We start from the raw sequence: 9,766 nt of genomic DNA, 5'->3' as shown, positions 1-9,766 counted from the left end.
TGTATTCTTACACTTCTAACACAAATGCAGATACACAAATGTAGTTGCAAATACAATATCCGTAAATCTAAACTATTATTTTTTTTTTGATAAAGAATCTAAACTATTATTTGAAAAGTGATTTTACTGATTTGTCATATTTTTCATAATTTTAAGATAAAACATTAAATTAGTTATTAATATATATATATATATATATATCATGCTATTTAAGAAAATTAAGAAAAATTAACATATTCTACCAATATATGATTATTTAAAAATATATTTTAATATATATATATATATATGATATTTAGGAAATTTAATAAATAAATAGATATTAACAGTTAATATTTCTAATATCTATCGGTAATGTCATAATTATGTTTTAAAATAAATTAATTTTTATTTGTAAATTATGAACATCAAAATCACAATTTTTTAATAATGAATTTATCTGTAAAATCACAAATGTTATCAAAATAATATATTTAAAATCAGAATAGTAAATATTATATGACTTACAAAATAAAAATTAATTAAAAATATTAAGAATTATTTGGAATTAAAACATTAAATAATAATAAAATTTGATAAATAATAAACATAATATAAGTATAATCTAAGAGAATATAAAGATAATGTTCAGTAATTATTATCTTTTATAGTTACAAAAAAATTATTATCTTTTATGTTTTTATCTCATTGTTTTAAAAATCTAAATTATAAAAAATAAAATATTTGTTGCTATTGTTATTTTGTTAATTTTTATGGGTTGTGATTGTTTATTAATCCTTCCAGTGCCACCGTATTTTTTTTTTCAGTTCACAAATACAAAAAAAATATTTTGATCAAAAATCTGCATCCCATAAATAAAACTATGAAACACATAAATTCATGGCTGTAAATTCTGCCACCTAGATTCGAATCGTGGCTACCGTCGATTAAAATGGAATGAAAAATAGGTCTTCTAGATATCTTCGGTGGTCTTCTCAACTTAGCTCCAATGGACGGTTATTAAACATAATTCTGATCTTTTCCGAGGACATCCTGATACCAAAATCATTAAAAAAAAATCTATGAAACACATATTATTTTAATTTAAATCCACTTGGTATTTCTATCTTTTTGATTGTATGATGTGAGCAAAAGTCCTTCGGTTGCTTTTTTTTTTTTGAACTGTTCTTTTGTTGCTATATTACTATTCAAATCTTACGTTTCTAGAATCTAATTCCGTCTTTTGAAAATGCAAATTTTAAACTATATGATTATTTTCAGAGGTGTAGTTGAGAATATTCGCGCGACTTTCCTACCGACATTATGCTTAGTTGCAGTCAATATTTTCTAAAATAAAACTATTTTCTATCTGTATACAGAAAGTTATCAGATCATCCATGTTTGCCAATGCCAATTAAAAATGAAAGTTAGTAGGACGAAAAATAAGATTTCGAATCTATTGTAGTATAAGAGTGTTTATAAAAATAAAAAAAATTGACTAAAAGAGTGTTTATAACTTCATTGCAGACTTTTCGGTACGCGGTCAATGTGTGTTTATAACCTCATTGTAGATTCTTTCAGTGTCACAGTCTGTCAAAAGGTGAACTAATGTGAAATTAACGCAGCTGAGCTGATGTAGCATCATAATACTTTCACAAGCAAGAAAGCCGATGGTTTTTCTTTTATTTACGTAATTTTTTTTTCTTTTTTTTGGTGTTTAAATTTCTTTTTAATATTGGGGAGTTGGCTAGTACCATAACCTTATACAAAACCGCTTAGTTGCTGTTTTAAAATTCAGTTTTTTTTTTAAGTTGATTACATTCAGTTATTGACTTTTTTCTAAAGTTATTAATCAAGAGATTTTTTTAACCCTTGCGTTGATTCAATTTAATTTATCAATACGGAAAATTTTCATTGATTTGATTCAATTTAATTTATCAATACAAGAAGTCAGGTTTAGAGATTTTAAACCTAAATCTCTAGACTTGAGCTGCTTTACTAATCCTACGTTGCGTCAGATTGATATTAAAGTTTTGCTATGGTCCTTCCATATTAATGATGGCAAGGACACGTCGCACATCTGTTTAAACTGAAGCCAAAGCTACCTGTGAAGTAATTACAGAGGTTCAAGCGCAAATACACACCATCACTGCCGCCCTTCAGAACCTCACTTTTCAACGACCTTCACCACCACCCCCTGTTGGCAACCCTGCTAACGACCAAGCTGAAGAAACAAATGGAGAAGACCACAAGGATGAGAATCTCTTTGTTGACAATCCAGTTGCCCCTCTTCGTAACTGTGCACTTGCATGAGACGTTGGCCTAGGAGCTAATGATGGTTTTCAATGGGAAACATGATTTAAAACAGAAATCTTTGAATCCCATGGAAATTCCTCAGCTGAAGAATTACTTGTTTTGATTGTTATATTTGAAGAAATCTTCGAATTCAAAAGAGCACCAATGGATCAATGTGTTCCTGTTCTGACCATGTGATTCTAAAACAGAGCAGCATCATGGTAGACACAATTGCAAACAAACCGAGTTCGTCGCAGTAAAGCTAAAATCATTTCATAGGATAAACTGAAGTCAAAACTAAAGAAAACATTCTTACCGTATAATTATTATCAGATCATGTTCCAACATTTCCAAAGAAGTCTGCTGTAGAGTAGACTTCTCTGGAAGTCATCCTTTGTAAATTTTCAATTGCAAAAATGATTCAAATGGATGACTTTTAAGACATGCGTCAATGTTTAATAAACTTTCATTTTCTCTAAAACTATAATTTTTTTTTACATTTTCTTGTTAATCCACGTATATTATTCAATATTGGGACTAATGAATGAAATTTATAATTTATTTGGTGATATTTCTGAGGTTACCAACATTCATGTTTATTATAGTTTCTAGCTGATCCGAGAAAACTTCCAATGAAGTCTTCTATGTTAGTTTTTGTAAACTTGTTAACTAACTTTAAGATATGATTTTTTTAATTTTCAAAAGTGTTAAGTAACTTCAATAATATCAAATTATATGGTTTAATGTGTATTCTTAGATCATATGATATACTTTTCAACTTTCATGAAATTTAAAATTTTAATTTTCACTTAAAATATTAACTTCCCTCTTAAATTTTTAGTTTCCCGCTTTAAATTTAAGTCTTATGAGAAGTCTTCTGAAAATAAGTTTTCTAGAAGACTTCCCATAAGACTTCTAGTGAAACTATTATATATTTGAACTAATGTAATTTTTGATCTTTTGTGAATTTGACTAAATTTTCTTGTTAAGTTTTTTTCCTTAGTTGTAGTAAATTTGACTAATTTTTGTGTTATTGTGTTTTGCTATTGAATCAGACCCATCCCCAACCAAGTTCCATAGCTATTTCGGAATTTAAAAAGGTTTTATCTTTCCATTCATAATGAAATATTCCTCGTTCTTGAAAAAAAACATTTATTTGATTCTTAACTGATTAAATGAAGAAAACTACTCTACTATATTAATCTACTTTATTCAAAAAAAAGTTCCTATGTTTTAACTGAAGTTATATAATAGAGTTATCTTTTTATGTATTATTTTTTCTTATTAATTTCTTAAAGTAAAGGGTTTTTCCGTTGACTCAATAACTTCAATAATGTCAAGACTTTTGGCAAGATAATATTGTAGACATGAACATATTTACCAAAAATTTTCATTAATATCTTTTCAAATTTACAAAAGAAATCACAAATAAAAGAGTACACATACAAATAAAAAAAAACAGACCGTAAACAAAACTATTATAGATCATTCTTTCACAAAGACAAGCTTGGACTCCACTTGACATGGAAGAAGACTCTGCCCGAAGACTTTCAGAAGAATTCAAGAGAAGTCTTCTAAGTTTGTTTCAAATCTGACAAATCTGCATATTCAAAAACATTCAAATGGTTTCAAAATATATAAATAAATAAAGAAAGAGCTTAAAACAACCAAAAGAGTTTTCAAAGTGTAAGAGTTTTAAGGAACAAGAGGTTATCAACTAATCGCCAGACGACTTTCCTGGAAGTCTTCTAATGCATTAAATGTTAAAAGACTTTTGGGAAGTCTTCAAGACGACTTACAGGGAAGTCTTCCAGAAGACTTACAGGAAAGTCTTACAGCAAAGTCTTCTGAGTCTGTCTCAGATTTGAAAAAACTGCATATCCAAAAGCATTAAAATGGCTTCAAAACATAGAAAAACTTCAAAAATAAGGTAAGAACTTAAAACAACCAAAAGAGTTTTCAAAAGGTAAGAGCTTTAAGCAACAAAAGGTTAATATGATTTATAGATTTACCTTAAAGTCATGGAACATGAGAACAATGTAATGAAAAACCTGCAAAAACAAAATAAATCAGTGAGAAGACATGAAATAACAATAAATTGATATAAAGTTTGGTGTTTTTAAGTTGAAAGAGATTAGAGAAAGGTTGGAGAGTTTTAGAATGAAGAACATTATATTTTTGTTGCAACCATTTGAGAGGAAGTGAGAGAATGTGTAAATTTTCTTTTTATAGGAGACAAAAATTCTAATAAGGTTAAATATTTTCGAGTTAGAAGACTTTCAAGTAAGTCTTCTAGACAACTTACTTGAAATTCTTCTAGAAATTTACTATTCGCCAGATGACTTTCCTGTAAGTCGTCTAGACCCTAAACATAACCCCTAAACTAATTTAACTAATTAAACACTTCATAAATCAAACTAAACTTAAAAGTGTTTATTACACACAGAAATAAACACATATAGGTAAAAATATTATTTTTCAAAAGAACATTTAAGTTTTCCAAAATCTAACCCTAAAAATACATACAATACTACAACATATGTTATCAAACCCTAAACCAAAGAATATCATAATTCACTACTTTCACTCATCTATGATGAAAATAATTCAGTTTTATCTAAACTATTAAGGCTGAAGTACAAATAGTATTTACCCCTTAGAGTTGCACAAAAATTACATAATCATGCCACTGCCATCAAACGACGTAGTTTTACTTATTTCTTTTAAACTTTTGTTGCTCTAAATTGGGCTTACGAATTGTTAATGGCCCAGATTATTAAAGTTAAATTTTGAATTTTACCAAACCCAACACAGAAAATCAAAACGTGTTGTTTCAAAATCTACTGACCCCTTTGCAAACCAATCCATTCAAATACACTTACAAAATGTTCTTCGTATCAAAAAGTTTCTACACCATTATACACGTTTTCTATTACATATGCATGATATAAACAGAGTATAATATTCTTTATGACTATGTTAATCAACATTTTGTATAATAATTTATAAATGTACAGTTTGATTTTTTTTTGTGGTTTAGATTTTGGTTTGCAATATCAAATATTTATTATTGTTTGTCAATTTGTTATATTTTTGTATGCGTATAATATTATTATACTCCTTAAATATCTTATTAGTTTAGATTTTTCATATAAAATTGTACCTAATTAAACTTTTTCCTTCAATATATTTGCATGATAACATTTTAATTTTGAAAAATTACATAAAATTTTTAAAATCATTAAATTGAAAACTACATAAATTTTTGAAACATTGTCGTATAACTAAAAATTCTATAATTATAAATAAAATAAAATAATATTTTATAAAATTTAAAATATTATTATAGTTTTATTTCTACTATTATATTATTTATTGTTATAATGATGATTTACGAGTTAAACCTATATACTCCAAAATAAAATTAAATAATACTTTAAAAATTGTAAAATATTCTTATATTTCTATTTATATTGTTGTATTACTCATTTTTAAATTAATGATAATTCACCTTAATTTTATATATATATATATATATATTATATCTGTGTGTATACACAAATGAACAACTAAAACAAAATGAAAATTTAAAACAAATAATGCAGTTGATGCTTATAAACTATAAATTCATATTAAATACTGGTAAGTTGTAAAATATATACATTACGAAAATCTAGACAATTAACAATTTTTTCTGTTTCTTTCGTGGACAATTTTTTTTTACTGGGCTTCGCATATACTTTTCCTTTCAAACCTTTAACAAATCGGGCATATTTGTGTGGATGGGCTTTCATAAAACAATTTTCATAACAACATTTTTTTTGTACATTTCCATTAGTTTTTAATTTTTTAAAATCCTGTAATTAAAAATTTAAAATATTTAAACTTAGATAACCAACTTATAATAAAATTGAGTTAAAACCCCCACAATAATATATTGATACTAATAAAAATACATATTTATATATTTTAAAATTTTATAATCAGATACTCAACAAACCGAACGAAATACACCAATATCAAAAATCAACAAATATGAAAACCATCAAATTTATGTTTAACATTTAATCATTCCAAACATACCGCGCGGGTCCAAAATCTAGTTATATCTTAATTTATATCACTTAAATATTTTTATAGTTAAATGATTTTAATTTTTCATTTATCAAAATATTTTTTACAAAATTTATAAATTATTTTTAAGATCAATTATACCAGACGACTTATGGACGTCATCTAGACGACTTACATTATCTCAGAAGATTTTCTAGAGCTATATTCGTAAAATGTGTTATGGTTTTTTGTTTGGTCACAAAAAGATAACTGTAATTTCACAAAGCTTTTAAATTATTTTTGCATTTGATTCAAGTTTGAATATAGTTTTACATTTAAAATCAAGTTTTGAGTCATATTTGGTAAATCTCCGTGAATATTAATATACCATATGAAAATTTTAATTTACTGATTTTCAGAAAAATATTTTATACAATGAAGCCCAAAGCATTTAACCAAAAAATAAGAGACTTCTAGCATAACAGATTCAATATATATGCTTTTACTCTGAAGATCATAAACATGTAGCCTGAAAAAAGAAATAAAGCCTTCATGTACATTTTGGTGACTTTTCACTCTTGTGCCGGTGATTCCTGAGGCGGATGTAGGAAATTATTTAGTTGAGGACACATATATTATTTATATCATTTTTAGTTGGGGGCATTTCAAAAACTTAATACTATTTACTGAAGAAAAAAAATTAGATGGGGCATGTGTCCCTTTGTACGTATGGTTGTACTTCCGCCTCTAGATTCCTCTCCATCGCCGGTGATTTTCTTAGAAAATTTCACAAACTATCAACAACTTCAGACGTCTGTCACCACAAATGATCATTATCTTTTGTAGTATTTTTTGTACTCTCCAAACTTCAAAAACTAAGCTTCACATATTTATGAAATTTAAACCCGTCAAAACCTCAACTAAAATCAGAATAAAAAATTTGTTTGAACACTTTAATAAAAAAATATTCTACTAATTTCATTCCAAACGAATTAAGATTTAAACACACAATAATCAGTACAAGTGGAAGAATACAAGTGGAAGAACCATAATCCAAATCAAAAAATCAAATGGTGATGATCAGTAGATCCTTGTAGTTGAAGTTTAAACTACTAATTTGATTTCTATTTAATCAAGTGATTAGATAAATCTACTAATTTGATTTCTATTTAATCAAATGAATACAAGTGGAAGAACCATAATCCAAATAAAAAAATCAAGCATAAACTTCATGAAGAAGAAACACACTCAAAAAACTGTATTGAATAAGAAACAACAATAAAATATGAAAATAACACATCCACGATGGAAAACAGATCAGAAAAGCCGAAGACAAAATTTATCATACCAAAGAAGCTAGATATACTAGACATCCACCAATCTGGATAACTTTGCGGAGATCTTTGAAGGCTTTACTAGCAGAGTAACTGAAGGGATGAATGAGCTTTTGGTCAGAGAAGTTACAAATGAGGAAGTGAGAGAGGCAGTGTTTGCGATCAAACCCGGAAGTACAACTGGACCCGATGGGATGACGGGGATGTTCTTTCAGCAATACTGGGATACGATAGGGGAGCAAGTGACAAAGGAAGTCAGGCTGTTCTTTTCTACCGGAGTCTTTCCGACGGAATGTAATTATACACACCTCTGTCTCCTGCCAAAAATTCCCAATCCTTTGGTCATGGCAGATTTAAGACCCATTAGCCTATGTTCGGTGCTGTACAAGATCATATCCAAGATTTTGGTGACCAGAGTGAAGCCTTTTCTGGCAGACATAGTATCTCCAATCAAATCTGCGTTTGTGGAAGAAAGACTGATCACAGATAACATCTTAATTGCTCACGAGATGATCCATGCGCTGAAGTAAAATGAAAGCATTGCAAAGGATTTCTTAGCCATCAAGTCAGATATGTCAAAAGCATATGACAGAGTATAATGGGAATACTTGAGGGCGCTTCTCAATGCAATGGGTTTCGATCACAGATGGGTTGAGAGGGTTATGTTCTGCGTCACAACAGTCACTTTCTCGACGTTGATGAACGACCAACCCTTTGGTTTCATTCAACCTCAACGGGGACTGCGTCAAGGGGACCCCCTTTCTCCCTTCTTGTTTGTTCTTTGTACTGAAGGTCTCATTCATATGATGGAAAGAGCAGTGCTGGCAGGGCGATTACAAGGGATCCAATTCTCTGAGAATGGTCCGATGATCCACCACTTGTTATTTGCAGACGATAGCCTAATGATATGCAAAGCGTCTCTAGGCCAAGTAACAGAGTTGATGAAGATACTGAGGGTCTATGAGATGGCAACTGGGCAGAAAGTGAATCTTGGGAAGTCAGCAATTACCTTTGGGGCCAGACTGGATGAGAATTACTGTCAACTCATCAAGGATCTGACGGGGATAAAGAAGGAAGGTGGCACGGGCTCTTATTTAGGACTGCCTGAATGCTTCAGTCGATCTAAAAAGGAGATGCTCGCTTATATTTATGATCGGCTGAAGGGCAGACTGTCCTCATGGTTTCTTAAGCTATTATCTCAGGGAGGAAAGGAGGTTTTGATCAAAGAAGTTGCTATGGCCATGTCAGTATATGCCATGTCTTGTTTCAAGCTGACCAAGAAGTCGTGTGAAAATTTAACAAGAGCAATGGCAGATTTCTGGTGGAATTCTCTAGAACATAAAAGAAAGATTCACTAGCTCAGTTGGACGAAAATGAGTTTGGCTAAGGAGTTGGGAGGGTTGGGATTCAAGGATATTCATCTGTTCAATCAATCCCTACTTGCTAAGCAGGCTTGGAGGATCCTCAACAGTCCGGACTCCTTATTTGCCAGAGTTTTTAAAAGTAGATACTTTGATCAGGGAGACTTTTTATCGGCCAAAAATGGGTCCAACCCTTCTTATGGCTGGCGTAGCATCCAGTTTGAGAAGGAGCTACTGCAACAGGGACTCCGGAAACAAATCGGAAATGGGAAATCTGTCAGTGTTTGGGTGGATGATTGGATTGAAGGTGAAGTGAGAAGACGGCCTTTGATGAAAAATATCTTCGTGGACTTGGTGCTAAAGGCCAGTGACCTTATTGACGTCGACAATAACTGTTGGAATATTGTGATGCTTGAGGAATTGTTCTGTGAAGAAGATATTCAGAGGATCCTTAAAATGAAGGTCATGTCTAATCAGGAGGATTTTTGGGTTTGGGTGCATAACAGAAACGGTAGCTACTCAGTTCGCTCAGGGTATTGGTTCATCTCTAGACAGAAGGGAGGTGAGGCAGTCAGAGAAGCAGAGTAGAGACCATCCTTAAACGATCTCAAAGTGGAAGCGTGGAAGATTGATACTGCCCCAAAAATCAAAACCTTCATATGGCGAGCCCTGAGCAATGCGATTCCGGCAGGAGAGCTTATGGTAAAAAGGGGAATAAAAATGGACCCTTGTTGTCAGGTCTGT

The sequence above is a fragment of the Raphanus sativus genome, chromosome 7 (assembly GCF_000801105.2).
Source record: "Raphanus sativus cultivar WK10039 chromosome 7, ASM80110v3, whole genome shotgun sequence".
NCBI classification, from domain to species: Eukaryota; Viridiplantae; Streptophyta; class Magnoliopsida; order Brassicales; family Brassicaceae; genus Raphanus; species Raphanus sativus.
This window is presented reverse-complemented; position numbering follows the sequence as displayed.